Source organism: Protopterus annectens, chromosome 1.part1, assembly GCF_019279795.1.
Source record: "Protopterus annectens isolate FY-2018-M chromosome 1.part1, PAN1.0, whole genome shotgun sequence".
NCBI classification, from domain to species: Eukaryota; Metazoa; Chordata; order Ceratodontiformes; family Protopteridae; genus Protopterus; species Protopterus annectens.
In genome coordinates this window covers 106,575,237-106,599,244 of record NC_056726.1, presented here as the reverse complement: position 1 = coordinate 106,599,244, position 24,008 = coordinate 106,575,237, and positions in this window count along the sequence as shown.

Sequence of the window (24,008 nt, the reverse complement as noted above, 5' to 3'; positions counted from 1 at the left end):
GGTGGAGCATGTCCATCAGATCCTGATTGGACATGGCCTTGTACGTCAGGCAGAGATCACCTCTGAGCAGGTGGTATGTTACTGAATAGAGCTGAAGTTTCTTTAGTCTGGCGGAATAAGACATATGTTGGAGACCCTTGATCCTTTTGGTGAGGTACTTTTGTGGTCTCTCCAGCTGTTGCAAGTGCCGGGTGAGGTACATACCAAATGGGGCATTGTACTCAATCATGGGTCTGATGAGGGAGGAATATAAGGGTACAATGACATCCTTGGATCTGGATGTGAATCCCTTCATGATGAGGTGTGCAAGGTAGAATGTTTTTCTAACCACTTTGGCAACGTGGGTGTCAAATGAGAGGTCGTGGTCTACTTGGGTCCCTAGGTCTCTGATTACTTTTTCCGTACTCAGTGGGTTGCTGTCTATGTGATAATTTGTGGGTACTTTGGTTTTTCCAAAAGGGATGACTATACATTTTTTGGCATTTAGTTTAAGGCCGTGACTACAGCACCAGTTGTCCGTTTCAGTGAGGCCTTTTTGTAGGATGTGTGTGTCTGCTGGTGTATTGACTATGGCGCCTAGTTTGCAGTCATCTGCGAACTTTGTCAGCCCTCCCATCTTTGCTTTAACATCTGAGAAATAAATACCGAACAAGAGGGGTCCCAGGACAGATCCCTGTGGGACATCACTTGTGACTGGCTTTGAGTCTGACATTGCTCCAGCGATTTTAACTTTATGGGTTCTGTCCTTTAGCCAGTTTGCAACCCATCTAGTGACATAAGGGTTTACTTTTAATCTGTTTAGCTTATCTATGATGCCTGAGTGGGGTATTGCATCGAAAGCCTTAGCCAAGTCCAGGTATGCTGTATGGACTGCTTTGCCCTCATCAATGGCTCTAGTGACCGTTTTGAAAAAGTCAACCAGGTTTAAAAGGCAGGATCTGTGCTTTACAAAGCTGAACTGGGTGGAGTCAAGTGTCTGTAGGTCCCCTATGTCTCTGTTTATGAGTTCCATAATGATTCTTTCCATAGCTTTACAGACCAGGCTAGTTAAGCTTATGGGGCGGTAGTTTCCAGGGTCTGTAGAGGCACCCCCCCTTGTGGAGTGGGACCACTGTTGCTGTACGCCAGTGTTCGGGTACATATCTCGAAGTAAGGCTAAGGTTAAATAGCATTTTTATGTGTGGGTTTAGCTCCTCTTGGAGTTCACGTAACACACACCCCGGGATACCTTCAGGTCCCATTGATGCTGTTTTATTTGCTTTGTTTAGGGCGGTTCTCACTTGGACATCTGAGATGACAGGGAGATTACATTCAGCTGGGATAAGTATTTCTTCTTTTGGGGGTGAAGGAGGCGAGAAATTTGCACTGAACCTGTCAGCCAGAATGTTAGCAATATCTGTGGGTTCAGTGTATTTTTTGTTGTTGTGAACCAACTCTGAGCATATCTGAGGGTTTCTGCCCAGGTTTCTAACATAGCTGAAGAAGGCTTTGTGGTTATCTTTAGTGTCCTTAGCGATTTTTCTCTCAAAGTTTGCCTTGGATGTTTTTATGAGAGAATGTAGTTTTCTGCTAATGTTGATCAGAGATGTCTTCCCTTCATGGGATTTCGCTCTGACATGCAGTATCTTCCTTCTTTTGTTATACAATTTGTTTATGGCTGAGGTCCACCAGACAGGACGCTTACATTTGGTGGAGAGGGACTTGGATTTGTTTGGGATTGCATGATCCATGCATTCTTGGAGATGTCCATAGAAAGCATTTGTGAAGGATTCGGCATTGTGGGATGTAGTATCCACTGGCACAGTGGGCTTAAAGGATACCATCTCAGTCTTAAGAAGAGTGAAGTCTGCTTTTGAGAAGTTTTTCACTGTGGTCTTTTGTGCTGGGGTGGAGGTGGGATATGTATATCCAGGGTGATTAGTTTGTGGTCAGATCTCACTAGTGAGGGGTATACTTCCGGTGTGGAGCATTTTGTCCCCATGTTTGTGATGATCAGGTCTAGTATATTATCTCCCTAGTGGGAGAGGTGACTAGTTGTTCCAGTGCATTTGAATTTATGAATTCCAGGAACCTTTGGGCTAGGGTATTAGGGCTAGAATAATGTACCCAATCTATGTTTGGGTAGTTGAAGTCTCCCAGTATGATGGTATTTTGTGATACATTCATATCCTCCAATGTCTTCAGGAAGGCTGAGTGGGGTTCTTGAGATTGGGAGGGTGGTCTGTAACATGCTACCAGTTGTATAGCAGTTTTGCCTATGGTTAGTTGCACCTGTATGGTCTCTGATGCTTCATGTGTTGCTACTACCCTGGAGGTGTGGGTGTCCTTTATGAATATGGACACTCCCCCTCCTTTGTGGTTCGCCCAGGTTTTGGGGCGAAAAGCATGATACGAGGTATAGCCTGGTAGCTGGGGTGCTCTCAGGAGCCTTGAACCAGGTTTCAGTTACTGCACAGACGTCAATGTTCTCCATGCTGAGGAGTGCATCAAGTGCCTGCATCTTGAGATTTAGACTTCTGGCGTTGAGCAGCATTACCCTTAGTTTTTTTCCATTTTTGTTTTCTAAGGAGGTGGATTTGTCTTTTGAGCCTTGCCTAAAAAAGGCACTATGGGGTGGCAAGAGCCTTAGCCAATATCCGGAAGCCCAGTGGTGACAGGTGTAAGCCATCCCTTGCGAAGCAGCATGGCTTGTCCAACATATCATTCCAGGCAGACAGACATTGGATCCCCTTAGAATGACACCAGTACTCGAGCCAATTGTTAAAGCTGATCATCTTGTCTTTGTATTGTGGTATCATTCTTGGTGAGGGCAAGATGCTGCTCAGGGTCAGGGTCATACCAGCCTGGGCTACATAATTGGAGAGCTCCTCTATGTCTCTTTTCATGTAGTCCAGGGAGGTACGTCTCAGGTCATTCACACCAGCATGGACAATGACGGAGTCATATTTGTACTTGCTTTGGAGTGACCTGAGTGCGTGTGTTATGTGGCGGATCCTAGCCCCCGATAGACAGCTCACAGTCACCTTCTCCTTGTTCAGTCTGGTCAGTGGGACATCAGTGTGTCTGACTATGGAGTCACCTATTACTAGTGTATCAGGCAAGGTGTTTGGCCTTAAGGGCTGCGATTGGTCAACACACTGATTTATTGAAGTATGTTTTGCATGTGTTTTGTTTTGAGGTGGTGGATTTTTGGATGTCTGCTTTGGGAGCCTCTGTTGTTTTGGTAAGTTTTTTATTAGAGCCTCTGAGTATGTCTTTGTGTTTTTATGTGTTTGGTTTGCAGTTGTGGTAGGTCTATGTGGGACTGGGATTGTTGTGTGTGTGGTTGCCATCTCCTCCTGTCTGGTCATGCCAGCCCTGGGTTGAGAGAGTTCAGCCTCCAGTTTGGCTATATAGTTGCATCTCTCACATGTATTTGTGTTTGTTGGGAGGAGGAGAGGGTTGTCTGTGTACATGAGACAATTGTAGCATTGTCTCAAGATGCCCAAATTGACCAGCTGAACTGGAGACGCCAGTAATCTACCACTCGAAATGCTAGAACAGTATAAGGGAGTGGTATACCTTTAAGGGAAGTGGGTATTCACAGGGGTGGTAAGTAGATGTAGTGCTTTACTTAGTACGAGAGTGCTTACTTAGTAGAGAAGTATTGAGAACAAGTGCTAGGCTTATAATACAGTGAGTAGTCTGGTTATACTAAGATTAGAGCTTCCTTAAGGGAAAATTTGAAGAGCAGACTTGGCGGAGCCAGAAAAAGTTTAACCTTGTTTAACCGGTGCTGTGCTATGCGCACGACTGCGCAAAGCCATGCAAACGCGGATTTTAAACAGTGAACTACAAAAGAGCTAGAAATGGTCCCAAACAACCAATTACTACAGCTTCTTGTGCTGAGGTCACTTCCCCCAAGGACAGGTAGGCTGCTCAAGGCTCCCCACTCCCACTGGTGAGCAAAGAAACTTCCTTCTATCCAAGTAAGGTAATGGACAACACAGGAACTACACCACAGCCCAGAATACAGCAATGCCTGTAAACTGGTCTAAACTAGTCGAGGAAGGCGGGAAAACAAGGATTATTTTTTTGTTAACTGTGTGTACTCAGTAATATGGGACTATGGAATACAATGGAAAAGTAAATGAATAATTCACTTTAAGGTGGGATGTTTGTGGTCAAAATAACTGAAGGGATGGACAACTTGAGAGACACTGGATTTAGGAAAACAAGAGGAAAGAGATGGGTGGGAAACTTGTCAAATTTTTCCTGGAAACCTACTTTTTTATTTTAAACACATTTATTGAATTATCACTTGTGTGACACAGGCAAACTTGCACTTGTATAAAGCAATCAAACCATGTTAAGTTTATAGTTACAAGTACTATACATCACATATATTGTCATGTATCATATAATCTAAGCAACATTATATAAATTATTCAGTGACTACCTCCTCTTAAACTGCATTCCTCTTCCAAACCATTTCCTGCATGAATTGTTCCAAAGATTTCCATTTTTTTAAACAAGAAACATTTTTATTAAACTATCACTTATGATATTGGCAATGATACATTTATGTAAATGAAAACAAACCATATTGACATACACTTAGTTGCAAACATTATACATCACTTATAATCTATCCAGTTATTGTCAGTCAGACATTAAATAGCTCATTTAATTCTTGCCTTCTTTTAAACCTCATTCCTCCTCTGAAATATTACTCTGCATTTATTGTTCCCAGAACTTCCATTTTTTGTATGGAATGTGTTGCCGTACCTTTCTAAAGATCCCATTTCCAGTTCTTATGTTACTGTTACTATACTTACTACTTCCAGTACAGTTGGTTTAGACTTTGATTTCCAGTTTTCAGCAATTACTTTTTTGACAGCCACCATAATTAGACTCAGCAAGGCCTTACTATACTAGGCAATTCTGATTCTATATCATACCTTAAAAAGTAAATTCCTTAGTTAGACCAGTTTGCTCATCCAATATCTCTGTTAGAGTAGTCTGCAGGGAATTTTTAAAATATGCTAACTCATTACACTCCCAAAAATATGTTCCCAAGTATCTCTTTCTTCCTTGTCACACCTCCAACATTTGCTGTCTACCTGAGCAAAATTCAAACCTTGGAATATTTTCTGTCCATTTAAAGAGGAAAAATAGTCTGTGACTCCTCCCTCAGTTCACAGGTAATTAACTTTTAAATACTATGACTCACTATGGCCCATAGCTTTTCTCCCTCCTAACAAGAATCTTTTGATACTTTAAAATACTGTACACTGCACCAAAAATAAACATTGCAGTGTGTGTGTGTGTGTGTGTGTGTGTGTGTGTGTGTGTGTGTGTGTGTGTGTGTGTGTGTGTGTGTGTGTGTGTGTGTGTGTGTGTGTGTGTGTGTGTGTGTGTGTGTGTGTGTGTGTGTGTGTGTGTGTGTGTGTGTGTGTGTGTGGTGTAATGGTTAAGGTGCTTACCTTAGAAAACACAAGGTGCAGGGTTTGATTCTGACATGGGGTAATTAGCTAGGCTTAAAATGGCCCATAAGGGCAGTTAGCCAAATATGAACCTATGATAATATATATATATATATATATATATATATATATATATATATATATATATATAGGCAATACATGTTTTGATGGTTATTGGGTGGTGACTGTGGAGCGGAATTTAGCTGGTGGTAAAGCTGGTTGAATTGGAGGTTAACTGTAGTGATATTCAATGTTTTTTTTCTTCTTCATTGTTTTGTGACCCAAGGGTGTGGGGCAGAGATGCACATTTGGAGCTGTGGAGGCAATACCCTATATGTAAAAATAATTATTTGTAAGTTTGTCAATGATCAGAAATATAATGCTGTTTAGTATAATTTGCAATCAGTTTTGTGAAAATGATTTTTTTATTTTGTTTATCATAGATGAAATTGTTTGATGTGTTGTGCTTTAATCAATCTAATCTACAATAACTGATATACCCATCTCTCTCTCTCTCTCTATATATATATATATATATATATATATATATATATATATATATATACATATATGCATGTGTGTGTTTGTGTCTGTGTGTTTTATATATATATATATATATATATATATATATATATATATATATACACACACACACACGGTTCCACTTCTAAATATCGAAAACAGAAATCCCGAATTTCAGTATTTCGAGACTAGAATGTCGACACCACACAAAATCGAAACTACAAAATAACAAAGCTTAAAATATTGTGAACAAAAATAAAACCCAATCCTCCCCCCAAATAAACACAAATACACAACATAACTCAAATAAACTGCGTCCCCCATGCCCCGCTACTTATGTATACCAACTCCGAGATCGCACTAACTCTGAAAAAATAAAAACACAAACATACTATTACCTGCCCTACACTCCCCTTGCAAATAACTATATTTACACTCACTCATAGCACCCACACACTACACATGTACTAAAATCACCACATACAACAACACTCACACACATACTCTCTCACCTACATACCCCAACCTACTCCTAAAACTCCCCACAAAAACTACAAATAAACACATTTCTACCCAAAATCATTAAATATTAAAAACCTACTAGAAATCTCTGTACGTAAACAAACATCCGCAGCCATAACACAAAACCCTTAAAGACACAGTACATGTACATACCACACTACACCTATAGCGCATTTGGGAAACTCAGATTCGACAAAGTGTAGATTTGAAAAGCTACACTTTCGACATTCTCATCTTGAAATACTAAAATTTAAGATTTAATTATTTCGAGATATAAAAGTGGATCTATATATATATATATATATATATATATATATATATATATATATATATATATACACGTGTGTGTATGCATATATACATATATGTGTGTTTTGTATATATATATATATATATATATATATATATATATATATATATATATATAGACACTGAACAATAACTGAATTATTTTTTAAATGAACTGGCATTATTACAATACAAAATTAAATTTGACGAACGTGAGATAAGCTAGAGATAAATGATCAGAGAAGGTCTAAGGGAGAGAGATTCATATACAGCAGAATAAAAAAGTATTACAAACAATAACTTGAAATGAATTAGTGTGAGAATTTTCTGTATTGTCTTTGATAACGTCTAATTTTCTAATCACTCTTTTCTTGTGTTCACAGCTTTCCATGCAGAGACTCCAGGCCCTTATTTCATTAGGTTGCTGGCAATTTTATTCCAGCTTGAATCACAGCTGTCAACAAAGTAAAAATAATTTAAGCCTTTTGATATTGCAGTACAGGTCACATGAGCATCATGCCTGCTAATAAAGAGAAGGCATCTTGGGTTAGATTAAAAAAAAAACAAAAAAACAAGCAGTGGAGTAATGTCTCAGGTTTCCTTATTTCAGTACATTACTGATGGATACAATGAGTAGCTGTTTCGATAGATGTTATTACTGCAGCAGTAGTTTAGCTGTTTCCTTACTGCATGCAAAGATAGAAGGGACGTGCAGACTATGTCCCTTTTTGTAACATGAGTGGCAGTGTTAATATAACAGACCTCAGCAGAGGGAAATGTGCTCTTTTTGCATATCTCTGAGTGACCTTGTCTGTGTGGAAAGAGGGGGAACCTGCCAAAAACGTCTTTCCTGTAATGTGATGTGATGTGAGTGACACTGAGTATAAAACACACTAGAAAAGATACAAGTTCTGTCTAGCAGGCACTTAAGATAACACCTTTAACACCATGTGTATTGCCTTTTTATTTCTCTACAGATCTCTTTGCCTTTCAGTGACTTACCCTCAGATATCTGACTGTCAGGTCTCTCAGAAAGCTAATTGCTTCAGCTCTTTCCTTCTTTGCTAAGGAAAAAACTGCTCTAACAGTAAGCTAAGTCATCCCTTCATATACACACAAAACCCCTTTATTTATCACTACAGCTTGCCTTCATTCTCTCTGTCTCCTCCAACGAGCTAATTCACAATCACACACACATACGCATAAAACTTTAATTTTAGTTCTGCTTCTGCTGCTTGCATTCTTTCTATTTCTTTCAGAATGTGTGTAAAGACCTAATTTAGCCCTTAGTACACAATCTGATTTCCCATCTGGTTTCTGCTGCTTGAATTCTTACTCATTTTCCATCTGTCTTTCTGATTGCTCACATTAACAATATACCCCTCTTCTTTTTTCAGTGCTATTTCTTCTTGTCATTCTCCTTTCTTTTTTGATTTGCCCATAGTTCCCCTATGTGTAAAAAAAATGTTCCAAGAGCCGGTTAGATTTTTACATTTTATCTCTCTGCTGTACTTTGTGTCCTGTCTTTTTCTCTCTGCTCTTACTTTGAAGTGACAGAGCTGCTCAGTTTTGATCCTCTTTCTGCACATGTTCTCCTGCCGATAACCCCTTGTGGAAAGCCTGCAAGAAGTAGTCCAGGCTGCAGAGGTGGCTAGAGTTGTAGTCTTTGGGCTTATGATGTATACTTTATTCCTCATGGCAAGGCCTTGTTAATGGTGGTGGTGCATTGTCCAGTGGGCTTGTGTGAAGAGGATATACTGGTGCCAGGTAACATTTTAAAGAAATGGACCAAAATCAAGATGTCTGTGATGGTGAAAAGCCTCGATACACTATGTAATGGCATGTAAAGTGCTCCTAAGTTTATATGCAAATGTCATGTTTTCATTCATGGACCTGAATATTGTGGAGCCTGCCATCTGCAGAGGTTACCTTTAGATCACAGAGTCTCCCAGATTTCTACACATTCACTTACAGACATTGAAAAGCACACAGATGCATATGTATATATACACATGTATATATAAACACACAGAAAAACTCCATACCTCTCAACTGTCCATATTTTTAAAGAACGTCCAGATTTTTCCTCATATTTTTAACTGTTCCACATAGAATTTGCGTTTTTTTGGCAAATCACGGACAATTGAAATCACTAAATAATGACTTACATTTCAGTTTCAGACTTCATATCCTTCAAAAAACACAGGCTAACACACTTAGTTAGTTTATAAGAGCATTATTTAGAATCTGTCCCTAGTTTTGGGCCTTTGACCCACATTATTTTAGGCCTTGTTTAGATTCCTAGCACTGAGAAGTTGAAGGGTACAAAACACACACACATACACACACACACCGTGATCTCCCATGATTACACATGCACACACATGTCTAGACATACATACAAATACACAAAAGACACATACACATGTACATACTCATAGACAGAAACAAACTTACAAAGGTGGTGCCCTCTCTGAACTACACTTCCTCTTTTGGACAAGATTTGTGCATTTGGCATGATCCTGTCAGCATTCTGTTTTCACATCTTCCTTGACAAATATAGCATCAGTCAAGGCACCCTGTCTATACTGACAGCCAGTGAGCTCTGCCCTGCCTTCTCTGTATCTGAGCAGTGACTGGAACCTTTTACTTCTAACCTTCCCCTGAGTTGAGGAATAGATTTCCTTGCCTCATCCCATTTTTAAAGAAACCAGAATTTCTTCATGCCATCCCATCCTTTTTTGTTACTAACTGAATTCTATTAACTTCCACTTTTATGTAAGGGGTCAGTGCCACCAGCCACTCTAGTCTTATCAAGAATCAGTGTCCAAGGCCTTCCCCTCCTCAGAGTTCATTGGTTGTTATTATTCCTTTTCTACCTACACCATCTTAAATTAGGTCCTACCCACTGTCCATTCCTCAGTTACATAGTAGTGATCACAATATCTTGTCTCATCTGTTAGTCATCTTGGGGTAAACTGAAGTACAGTGCCAAAACCCTTACCCATCCTAACTGTGATCATTATTTGCAACTTTGCAATGCATTCTGTCAGCAGTTAACTTCTGTTCCATTTCCTCTTTTTGGCTTCCTTGCTGTTATGCTCTATAACTAACTAGATGTGTAGATCAGTTACCAAACAATGCTGGAAGTACCCAGCTGCTATCCCACTACAGTAGGAAACATGTCTTTCGGCTTTTCCTGGTTAGGGGTTGCCACAGCGGAACTCCGGTCCGCTAATGATTGGCAGTAGATTTTTAATTATGTCATTTTTGTGTGTACCACTGAGGCCTTGGGTCTTTCATACATGTTTACCAGATTACCTGAGTTCTTCTACTGTTTTATCAACCAAGTTACAGATGTTGGATACATCTTCACTACAGTGTATGCTCATGTCTTAAATGAAGTTTTCCTGGGTAATGCTATAGATGGCTGGAGGAAGAGATATAGCTAAGTAATTGAAGGATTTAGCCTCTACTGTAAACCAAATAAGGATCTCTATCCAGAATAAGATTTACTAAGCAAAACTGTCACCTGCCTTTGAGAAGGTGTCTTCATAGGATCATAGGAAGTTACTAGGCTATTGGCCCTGAGGCCCTTATAAGCCTAGCCAAGAGTTTAACTCATGCATAGACAAATCAGCACCCAATACCCCTGTCCAGCAGGGACACAGGTGGAATCCCAGGGATATATTTTCTATTTCCCATCCAGTTATCCAGGTCTTCTTTGACTATGGGACATTTGGTATGCAATGTTAGTACTTTTGGTATTGCTTATGCAATGGGCCTTGCACATTTTGAAGAATATGTGTTTGGTGATGATGATTTATTCATCTTTGCACTCTTTTTCCTATGTCACTTTTCCCATTATGGTCAAGACAGATGACTAACTTTGGATAAAAATAACACTTAGTTGCTGGTTTCTATTACTACTTGTGTCAATGGGACTTTTATATAGATGAAATGCTATTGTTTCTATGAGGCTCCAAATCCTTCCTAAGCCATTGTCATCACTCCTGAACATGCCTTTATATTTATCCTTAGTGCGCTAAAAACATGATTGATAAAAAAGGCCCTACATCCAAACCCATGATTTTACAACAGTTAAATAGCCTCTGTGCAGACGGTTAGTCAAATAAATGTTCTTGCAACCATATTTAAAGTGCCAGATCCACCTGTCAATGACTACCACAGTAACCTCCTAAGAATTCACACCTAATCTATGCACATTCTTTCATCCACCAAGCAACACTGGTCATTCAAAACCAACTACAAAATGCTAATGATAACAATAATTTTGTTCAAAAGCCGCAATGCCTTATAACTGTTTTTAATGTTCTATTTGGTATACTGTGACAAACAAGCATTGCAATGCTATCCCAGTCTTTGCTTTACAAGCCTTCCAAAATATCTACAACTGCCCTGTGCAATGAGCTCATAGATAAGTGAAACTACTGCTGTATTCATCACAGCAGTGTGCCTTTCACCTTGAAAAGTATACTGTTGTTGTGTGTGGCAAGTATTAACCAAAGCTTGCATTGTCTAATATACTACACACACACACACACACACACACACACACACACACACACACACACACACACACACACACACACACATTTCTTTCTATCAATATTTTCTGAAAAAATAGTGTTATCGTACCTTTAGCTTGTCCTGCACAAGGCCTAAGGACACAACCTTGACCTTGGACCCATTCATCTTGATAAGCACCGCTATGTTAGAAACAAAAAACGACTGTATTTTTGACTTGCCAGATTTCCTTTACAGCTGCAGGCATTCAGGCTAATTCCACACATGAATGCCTCTTTATAGTGCTTGTTACTTAATTGCAGCAGGCTTGGCACACTTTTCTACAAATCTGTGCAATGGAGAATGAAGAGTTATGATGCCTGCCACCAAGCTTACAATTTCAACTTCCACAGCCTCCCCTCCCCTTCATATCTTTGTGCAAAGAATAAATGCATAGGCTTGGAGTAATCAAACATAAATATTTGCTTTTGGGGACCTAACTGTAGTTCTATCCTCAGTTGAGTCTGTTTCTTTATCCCTTTTATGATCGGACAGCAACTTGGAAGGAGCATGGTTTGCATGTACCAGTGTGCTTTGCATAGTATACATAAGCAGTGTTGTAGCTGTGGAGTTTGTTTTGTGTTGGTTGTTTGATTCTTGTGTAGCCTTGTAGCAGCAAAAGTAAACTGAGTCAGATGCAGCAGTTTTGGGGGAAGCCGCTTCCACAAAAAGTGGTTGTTAAGAACTGTAAATAATTGCTTGTTCTGACTTTATGTTTTATATATATTTTTCTGTTTCTGTGTTTGACAATTAACAGATTTACCTGGATAATTTTCTTAGTGAATGTATCATATGGTCTTGATGCACTGAAATTCTCTGCTTTGCTTATACAGTTTAAATTTAAATTTTATTTTATTGTATTGTTGACCAGGTACAAGAACTGGTCTGAAGACTATTTTTAGGCACGAGGCAAAAACACAGTGCAGGCAGTCATGAATAAAAGGATGAACAGTATATTTAAATTAATTACAGAGAATCATAAAGCAGATACATACTGGAGATATGTAAGAAACAAGTGAAATAGAATTCAACCAGAAAACTAGAACATCAAATGTCAGTAACGTTTTATTTTTTCTTTTTGTGACAGTTTAACTATGAATTATAACTAGTGAGGAACAAACTTCAGAACCCCAACACTTAAGTCTAAAACCAAACCTTTGGCTTTGTCCAGTGTGTAGACCAAGAAGAACTAATTCAATTACCTGTAATTGGAGCTGGTGCATACAATAATTAAATGGAGTCAGTGAGCCATTACCAGCGGCTATAAGAGGTAAGTAGGCCAATTAGTTGATGAACTAATACAGTATCATGAAAGGTCCATATTAATCATTCTTAACACAGAGAACCAATCCAGCCAACAAAGGGAGATAATAACAATAAAAATGGGGCCCCAAAGCACCAATGACACCTGCCACCAAGATCACCAGCCAAATATCACTATGATAATACACTATATACTAAGGAAACATAGTCCGGTGAAACATTACCAGATAGGGAAATTGTAGAAATAATGAATTAGCAAGTCAGAAACATAACATAAAAGGGTGTATTGCACAGACTAATAGCTGAAACAATGGTAGCTCAGAATTTGTATAGCAGTCAGTTGAAGCACTCAAACAGTAAATATATCCAGATGATTCTAAATTCATATCTTTATAAGTTCATAGATAAGTACTAGGCTAACATTTTAAGCCTAGCCAATTTTCTTTTTTTGGCTCTAAATTTCCTCGCCCATTTAGCTATAGATTGGCCTTACCTATTTCATGGTCAGTAATTATATATTACCCCTAATGAGATTAATTGGGATTGTACCATAGATAATTTAAGGGGACACATGCATAGGATAATGCATTTAGGAGGTGCCTCTGTCCATCAGTACTATAGGGGGCAGTCATTGGGTAAATTTTATGTTTCCCATCTATAGATCTAAATCACCATGGGAAATAAATACTTATAGACTCTACAAGACTATTGTTTTCTTCAACACTGTCATGCTAGGTGGCTTGGATTTGCAGTTTCTAATTTCCCATCAGTTAATCACCTGATTAGCCTTTTCCTTCTTATATTCATTCCTGCTGACTCACTGTCCCTTTAACTATTTACTGAAGTAGTTCCCATTGCTCTCCTGCAGTTAGGCCCCCTTCCTTTGACTTCTGATTGGACAATGCCAGTTGATCCCTCATCTGTAATTGGTTATTTGCGTATTTGCTGAGTGAAGATTTATTTTACCTAACTGACAGCAGGCAGGTAGCCGATGCTCTAACATGGCATTTGATTCATTGGCTGTTCTAGCCACTAAGATTGCATAGCTCTTCTGTGATGTTAATAGCCTTCTAGTACATGTACTTGCATTGCTGCAGCTCTTACAGATGAAAGCTCTCAATGGAAGCTAATAATAACAGATAGCAGCTTTACTGTACAGTCTGGAATACTCTCGATATTTTTTAAATTTAACTGTGAATGATTTTTTGGTTGCTCACTCTCCCCACAGCTATCTATCAGCTACTACCAGCTCTTCTCCTCATTCACCAGGTCTACCAGACCTGCCTTTGTCTCACCCAAGCTCAACTCAATCCATGTTCAGGGTCAGTGAGGAGACTGAGGACACTGATACAGTGTCATACTGCTGTAGAGGAGTATGTACTAGCTCTCTTCCACTCTGAGTCAGCTTGTTAGCTCTTGAATTGCTGCCTAAGGCAGGTTCATGCACAACCTCCCAACCAAGCAGTCTACTGCTTTCAGTACAGAGTTTACTTGGCTGTTGGAGTGAGCCTAGACAGCCTCTTTCCTCCCAGTAAAGGTGAGTCACCTTACCCCATCTGGTCCCCCCAGCACCCATGCTGTTAGTCAAGCAGTGGCCGCCAGGGATACAGTAAGGGCTTTATCTCTCTACACCACAGGACTGGCTTAACAATGAATTATGTTTAGAAATGACCTTATCTACTATAACCATTACTAAATATTTATGGAAAGAAGATGTTACTATGAGACACTGGTGAATAGGCTGGCAATATCAACATTCAACATCAAAATTCAGCTAATGACCACAAATTAACAGTATAAATTGGGTGCGGGGAAAAAAATAAAGTGGTCATGATGATTTTAAATACATTAATAAACTTTAGTTTAACACTTTCTTCCTGCTACTAGGACTTCATCAGAGCTAAAGTTCTATACATAAAACACACATTTAAATACTCATTTCAATCCAAGGACTACCAATCACCTACATTCTTAGAATCACATGACTATCTCCATTTAAAATTCTCATATCATATCTAAAATATGTAGAATATACACTAAAACACACAATTACAAACTTTTTATTTGACATAACCTTCAAAAAATAAAAATGTTAAATGAAAGCTATAATAAAATAACACTTCCCAAGTCTTTTTATTCAGTATAAAATTAAAATGTAATAATGAAATATGCAATATATAGATAAAACCCATTTCATAAACTATACCTTACAAGTCACGATGTAAACTCAAACAATTAATAATTTTGCAGAGTATGACTTTAAAATACTAGATATGTGGTCATTTAAACCTGGTATTTTTGTAGCATTTAACCTTAATTGCCAAATCAACTCTTTGAACTCTATTCTTGATTCCCAAGCACCTTCCCTTATGTCTTTAGTAATCTTTTCAAGTACTGCAAATTTGTACTTCTTATTTTTTCCGTGTCTCCTTAACACGTTAGGGAGAATATGAACAATGCTCTTTACAAAAATTTGCTATCAATATCATATAAATGCTTATATATATTCTTTTCTTTAATGATCATTCTAGCTTTCCTACGTAGAATCCTCTACAGTCTAAACAGGGCTGTATAACCTATCCCACAGGTTCCACATGTAGAAAAAACAACTGTACTGTCTACTGCTGCTTTAAGTAGTTAATTAAACTACATTACATTGTATATGTTAGTTGCAGGGCTGTTGAAGGTAGTTTGTATGGTCTTATTACACTTGATCTCCCAACCAGCTATTTTACATTAAGAAGGTATTTTTCTGCACCCCTGTGGCAGAAGTGTGCTGATGTAACCTGTCTGAATTGGAGATTGCTGGTGGAAGGCTTATTGTGTGCTTTCCTGATTGGTAGTTAGCTTAAAACTTGTTTCTCTTTGCTCATATTTATGCCTCACATTTGCTTGATGTTGATTTTCATGCAGCAGTGGTTAACAGTGCCTTGTATAGATGCAGAAGTCTGGAAGCTCAGTTTTTCCTCAAACAACTGTCAGTGAAACCTTTCCAAGCTTTTCTGCTGCTCTAGGAGTAGCACAGTTGAGCACTGATCAGCACTGCCTTATTGATTAACCTTAGCCTACACAATCATTGTAGTCTCAGTGCTACCAGCACAGTCTTGTCAAATTAACCCATTCCCTTCCTAATAAAACATACAGTAAGAGCCTGCTATCATGTAGAGATAGCTTTCCATCATCTCTCTGGCCAGCCTGATAGATATGGCATCCTGAGGCAATGTAGCAATTGTCTCATGTATACTGACAACCACTTACTGCTGAAACAAGCATATACTTTATGTGAGAGATGTAGTTACACTATGAAATTGGAGGCAAGACTCTCACATAAGGATAAATCAAATGCCAAACAGGTTGCCAGAACACACATTCACTTCCCACACTAAATAAGGACATGGCACATAAACCCACATATGTTGAGGTACTCACTAGTAATTTACCAAAAGATCAGAGCCCTCCCAAAAGGAAACCACTTACACACATAATGCAAAAAACAACCACAACACATAATAACACATACACACCAATGTCTCAACAAATAAGCCCATAAGGCATAGCACCACAAAACCTAATGTACTGGTCATAGGTGACTCCATTGTAAGACACTCTGATATTCCCCTCATCAGACTGGATAAGAAGCTGGTTACGGTTAGCTGCCTGTCAAGTGCCAGCCTCCGCCAAGTCATTCAAGGACTCAAGTCAGTCAACCACAAGTACTGGAATGACTCTGTCATAGTACATGTGGGGGTGAATGACTTGAAACATACCACAGTGGACTATATGAAGAGAGACATGGCTGACCTCTCAGATTATGTGTCACAGGCAGGTATAAGTCTAGCCTTAAGTAGCATTCTATCTTTTCCAAGGATGATGCCACAATACAAATAAAAAATCATTTACTTTAATAATTGGCTTAGCTTATGGTGTCAGTCCAAGGGGATCCAGTATCTGTCAGCCTGGAAAGACATGGTTGACAAGCCATGCTGCTTTGCCAGAGATGTTCTGCACCTGTCTTAAATAGGCCTTTGGATACTGGCAAAGGCATTAGCCACCCCAATTGTGCTTTTTTAGGCAGTATCAAAATAACCAACCTCCCAACATAACAAAATCCTCTCTAGATAAACTCAAGGTGCTGCTGCTTAATGCTAGGAGTCTAAACAAGAAATTGGACTCGTTGGAAGCACTCCTCATTTTGGAAGATGCTGACATCTGTGCAGTAACTGAGACATGGTTCAAAGGCGCGGAAAGCACACTGGCCTTGCAGGGCTACAATGCCTTCCTTATGTTCAGACCACAGTTCTGAGCATGAAAAAACCAAAGGAGGAGGTGTATCCATCTTTGTTAAGGATAATTGCACCTCAAGACTGGTAAGACATTATGACTCTCTTGAGCTACTCCATGTCCAATTAACTACAGGCAAAGCACCAAACCACATCATAGCTAACTATAGCACCCCCACCATGAAACAGGAAAAGCATACTTCATACCTGGACTTACTGGAGTTGTTTGTCATACAGCCCACCACCTTACTCATGGGTGATTTTAATTATCCAAAATAAAGCACCTAGGAACCAGCAAAATGAAGCTACCAACACAGCGTAGAAAGGACAAAAAAGTCTGTTTTATTTAACGTTGCAAAGACACCACTTTTTCATCCTAGTGTATCCAGGACACCATCAGAAATAAGAAATACATTGCAGTCCCTCCTTATATACCTCCTTCCTAATTACCTGATGGTGGTAATTAGTCCCAATTAAATAATATGACAAAAATTTAAAGATATAGTAAAACATTCATACTAAAATTTCTATAACATTAGTTCAATAAATACAGTGCTAAACCATTCTGATCAATACATCCCTCAACATTAGTATAAAAGTATATAAGGTCATGTAATAAATATAATAAATAATTCAGAACAGTTGCATATACATCCACAGTGAACAAATGCCTATGCATAAAGGTAAAACAGAATGTCGCCCCCCCCCCCCCATGTTGAATAAAAACCTAAAATGCATATGGGTACATAATGAAATAGAGGTTTCCTAAAAAATAACCTAACTAGGTAAAACATTTCATGTAACTCAATGTTGTGTTTATTTTTAATATGTATAAAATTAGTTATGAAAAAAAATAGTTATAAAAATGTATAAAATTGGTTCTGTAAAGCATACCCTTAGCCTATTCTTTGTTAGAGCTTGACAGATCTTAATTTGAGAACTGGTACCAGTGAAACATGTTTGTTAAGTCCTGGGGGCTTATTCGCTTCTAATCTTAACTGCCAGAGAAGTTCTTTAAACTCAATGGTAGTCTCCCATGGTCCCCCCTGTGGGTCTGTTTCAACTTTTCTATTGCAAAGAACCCAAAAACAGCTTCTGTACATTCCATTCTTTGCTGGGCTTATACAAGGCATTATTTATATCACATTGATGTGTTCATATATACATCGCTTGAGTTTCCTGTTGGTCTTTCCGATATAGAAAGAACCACAGGTCTTGCATATAGCAACGTATATAATTCCATAAGTGTCACAATTACAATAAAAATTGGTTACCAGTTTTGTTTTTCTACCTATCAAATCCACAGAATCCCCCTGTAGAATGTGTGTGCATTGTGCACAAGAACCACATTTATATGTACCCTTCTTGGATCAAGAATTATTCACCTTGTAGTTTTCCAACATTTCTTTTATATTCCTACCCTTTCTATAGGTGAACCTAAGCTGGTTTTTAAATAGTGGGTCCAAATCTGAATATCTCACAAATCTCTCCCAGTTTTGTGAAATTATATCTTTAATGCAACAAGCATTACTACTAAAATTCAATATAAAGTTACCATTCCATCCAGTTTGGTCAGTATAATTGTTTGCTTCTTGATGGGTGTTCAGCTCTGGCTTACCCAAAATTGGACCAAACCTTCCTTTTCTTTCCTTCAAAATTTCACCTTCCACTTGCTTTATCAACTCTATTGGATACTTTCTTTCCATGAACATAGTCCATAGTTTACTACTCTCAATAACATAGTCTTGGTTGATAGAGGTCATTCTGCAACTCCTAATAAACTGGCCTTTCACAATCCCCTTCTTTTGACTGAAGGGGTGTCCACTAAACACACTAGACTTAAATGCCTTCTCTCCTGGTACTTTTTCAATGAGTACATCCAAATACTGTAACTGGTCATGGGTGATGTTGTGGGTGAATATGAGAAAGGACATAGTGTTATTTAAATAAATTATGAACTCATTTAACTTATGTTCTGGCCCATTCCAAAAAATGACTATGTCATCCAGGTAGTGTCTATAATAACTCCAGTATTGAGAGTATTCGGAGTGAAACACAAATTTCTCTTCCCAGGTGGACAGAACCAAGTTGGCATACATGGGGGCACAACTGGCCCCCATGGCTACTCCAATTGTCTATTTAAAAAAATCGCCCTCAAAGTAGAGAAAATTGTGTTTGAGTACCATTTCCATCAATTCTGTCATCAGAGTAATGGTATCATTGTCTAAGCTACCTTTTGTTCTCAGTGCTTCTTCGAACCAATCCAAACCCGTTTGGTAAGGTATAACATCGAAAAGGTCCTGTATGTCTGAAGTAATGAAAATAAGGTTTTCATGATATAACCCCTGGTCGATGCTCCTCAAAAAGTCCCAAGAATCCTTAAGGATGCCCACCTTATTTAGCCATACTTCCTTCAGTCTTGTAAGAGCTGTGTTAGCTGCAGAAATGTACTCAGTTGACAACTGAGTACGTTTCTGCAAATAACACAATGGAGCCATGTCAGCTCCAAATAAAGGGTGCATATGTGTCAGGCAGCATGCCAATGGCCAAATATGTGGCCATTGACAAGGTACCCCGATGCAAATATGAGAAATAAATATATTTTTTTTTCCGGCGATCACCGATGTTTAAACGCAGGGCAGCCCCGCGCAAATGGGCTGCGCTATATAAAACATAAAAATGAAGGTTATAAACCCACAAATGTGGGTTTTATGCAATACATGGATTTACAATGCAGGGACCAGCTGACCAAAAACAACATGGCCACCATTCAGTGGTTGCTAAAGGGGGAAGCTGAGTCTAAGACATGTAACTAAGCATTAGTAGGCAATCTGATGTAAATGAGTGTTAGGATACTGAATTCCACTGTCACATAGCAAATGAGCACATTCCGAGTAGTGTAAGGGGGAGGAACAGAGTAGGAGATAGGTGACATCACAGGGGGGAATGGCAGAAAGAAATGCAGTTCATTGGAGGTCAATATTACATGACAAATGTCAGACACATATCATGGGAAGAGGAGTGCCACAAAATAAGCATGGGAAAGTCAAGAAATGGAAGGTGTACACTGTTGCCAACACCAAAGTTTCTTGCTGGGCGTGCATGCGCACGTGTGCGCACCATGAGGCGCGAGTAGGGCAGTGTGCGCGCGTGTAAGGCAGACTGAGCTTGTGGGAGCCTGTTGGCAGACTTGTAAGACTGTTTGCACTGGTGTGCGTGTGTTTTAACCCAAATAAGAAGATTCTAAACCATGTAAGCATGTGTGCGCGCGTGTAAGCCACTGTGAGCGTGTTTCTGCTGGTATACGCGTTGCTCCCCCTGAGGAAACAGAAAGGAAAAAGGAAGCAACAGAATTAGTAGGAAGCTAGCAGGGAATACTGCTGGAGCTAGCAGGTGAAAACAATTAGAAGCAGACAATTACACAGGCAGAATAGTAGCCCAGCCCAGCACTTAAAACTCTGCAAACAGTAGTGCAGGTTATTTCTCTCAAGAGACACTGCAAGACAGGAGTAAGCTATTAGAAGTGAAAACTGAAAAAGCTGAACTCAGAGCAGAAATGCTAGGGGCTGCCATAGCTGTCATAAGGAGCATAGACAACTTGCTGAGGGTGGTGACAATGCAAATGGTGCCAGACAACCCACAGTGAGGAGACGGAGAAGAGTGTACAGGCCCAGGGTCACCTACCACGGGTTACATGAGCTGGAGATAGTGGAGCGCTATAGAGTGGACAGAGACCTCCTGCAGCAAATTGTCGAGCTGTGCAGGCCACACCTCACACACAGAACCAACAGAGGGGAACCCATCCCAGTGGAAACCAAGGTATGCATTGGCCTAAGAATACTAGCAACAGGTACCTTCCAGAGACCAACTGGTGATATGATGGGGATATCACAGGCATCAGCCTCCAGGGTACTGCACCAGTTTCTGGATGCCATGTCAGCACATGTCGGTGATCATGTATATTTCCCCAATGCCTGTGAGGTATTGGTCAGCAATATGCGCCTCTTCCAGCAAATAGCGGAATACCCTGAGGTAGTGGGTGCAATAGACTGCACGCACATACACATCAAAGCACCAGCTGGTGAGCGGGGTAGGGCCTACATAAACCACAAGGGCTTCCCCTCCATCAACTGCCAGGTTGTGTGTGATGCCCAGGGCATAATAATGAATGTGTGTGCTGGCTGCCCTGGGAGCTACCATGATTCCCATATCTGGCATTTGACACAGCTGTACCAGACATTTGCCAATGGGGACATCCCACATGGACACCTAGTGGGGGATGCAGGTTATGCACTGGAGCCGTGGCTGATGACACCCATCAGAAATGCACACACACCTGAACAGGAACGCCATAATGAGGCACACGCACAAACACGTAATGTAATAGAACGTGTGTTTGGGCTGCTGAAGTCACGGTTCCGGTGTCTGGACACATCTGGTGGAGCCTTGCAGTACTCACCAACTACATGTACCCAAATTGTCATGGTATGTGCTATGCTACATAATATGCTCTTGCAAAAACAGCTGCAGCAGGACCAGCATAGGGCCGGGCCAAACAGCCCCCCACCATTGCCAAGGCCATCACAGTCAGAGCGTGACTCGGAGGAGGAACAACCTGAACCTGCCCCAGTAGGCAGAAGGAGGCATGCCCAGTATGCCCTGGCCTTGGCAAAGAGGCAACGCATAGCACATACACTGGCTCAGTAGGAACCCTGGGAATGATACCCCTCTCTGACTCACTCATATAATAACAGGGATGCCTAAAATGACATAACCTGCTCTCAAACATGTACAGGGAGTGTAGTATGTGCATCCGACAGAGGCAGCCCTGCAGCACCACCTGAGGCATGATTGCCATGTGTTAAGCAATGTAACACCATATAGTATATGCAAACTTGATGACCCTGACTAACATTCTACCCTCACCAAGCATGATGCCACAATATGAAGATGAGATGATCAATTGCAATAATTGGCTGAAGTATTGTTGTTAGTCAAAGGGGATCCAATGTGTGCCAGCCTGGGATGACATGCTGAGCATGTCATGATGCTCCACCTGCTAGGGGTGGCGTGCACCTATCAGTCCTGGCCTTATGGATACTGGCAAAGGCTGTTGTTACCCACAGCGTGCCTTGAATCGGTAAGGCTCAAAACACAAACCCACCTCCACAGGTATCACAAGGGATAAGAACCTAGATGTAATGCTACCCAATGCCAGAAGTCTAAACAGCAAGATGCATGCAGTCTAAACTCCCCCAGTATGGAGAATGTTGATATCTGTCCTGTAACAGAAAACTGGGTCAAGGCTCACAACAGCACACTAACACTACCAGGTTACACCTCATACTGTGCTGTACAGCCTCAAAACATGGAACAAGCTACAAAAGGAGGGTGACTAGCAATAATTGTCAAGGATAACCACACCCCATGTTGGTACCACAACAAGAAGCAGCATGGACTAGCCATGGTCAAGTAACAGTGGCTAAAACTGCCTCCCAGTTTATAGCCTGCTACAGACTACCATCCTAACACCAGGAACTGCACTTGGCCTATGTTGGAATACATGAATATACCAAGCCCTCCAAACCACATTATATTGGGTGACTGAAAATACCCAAACATAGACTGGGAGCATTATTCTAGCTCCAACACTGTAGGACAAAGGTTCCTAGAATCCATAAACCAAAATGCTCAGGAACAACATACCACTCCCACAAGAGGGGTAAGCATACTGGATGTGATAATCAGCAACATGGGTACTGGATGGCAAGATGAGAAGTGTATCCCTCACTGGTAAGATCAGACCATAGAGTAATCACACCAGATATACACATCCTGACCACAGTCCCTGGCCAGGAAACCACAGTGAAAAATATGTGTAAAGCAAAAGTTGCACTCCTCCAAACTGATGTGGAATCCATTAAAGGCCCTGTGCAGGTGCAAAATATGGGCCACACCTCAGAACCTGTTATACAGGCATTCCATGAACACTGCCAGGAATGCATGGATTATGCAATCCCAAATAAAACCAAGACACAATGCCATACACGCAGGCATCTGGCATGGTGGACCCCAGCCATTACCAAACCATGCAAGAGAATGAGGAAGCTATTACATGATAGACCAAACATAAAAAGGGAAGTAATCTCTGATCAGTAGTTTGGCAATAAAATATGTCCACTCATACAATCCACTAAGGCCAGCTACAACAAGTTGAATATGTGAATCTTGAGGCAATGTTACACCTGCCCCATGTACACAGACAACCCTCACCTCCCCCCAAGAAATACAAATATATGTGAGAGATGCAACCATTTATCCAAACTGGAGGCTGAGCTCTCTCAACTCAGTACTGTCAAAACTAGTCAGGAGGAGAAGGTAACCACACACACCACAAACCCAGTCTCACATAGACCTATCACAACTGCAAACCAAAGACATAAACACAGAAAAACATTCCTGGAGGCACTAATTACAAACACACCACATCAACAGAGGCCTCCAAAGCAGACACCCAAGCAACCACTACCTCCAAACATAGCACATGCAACACATAGTACACAAAGCTGATGTGCCAAACAGTCACAGGCCAGAAGGAGAAACAACATGCCTGATACAGTTGTAATAGGTGACTCCATAGTCAGACACACTGCTGTCCCACTCACCAGACTGAACAAGGGAAAGGGTACAGTAAGCTGCCTGTAGGCAGCTTACTGTACCCTTTCCCTTGTTCAGTCTGGTGAGTGGGACAGGGGAAAGGGTACAGTAAGCTGCCTGTAGGCTGCTACAATACGCCACATAACACAAGTACGCAGGTCACCCCAAAGCAAGTAGAAATATGATGCAGTCATTGTCCATACTGGCGTGAATGACCTGAGATGTACCTCCCCGGACTACATGAAAAGAGACATAGATGAGCTCTCCGATTATGTAGTCCAGGCCGGTATGACACTGACCGTGTGCAGCATCCTACCCTCACCAAGAATGATGCCACAGTACAAACACAGAATGATCAGCTTTAACAAGTGGCACAATCACGGGTGTCATTCCAAGGGGAGCCAATGTCTGTCTGCTTGGGATG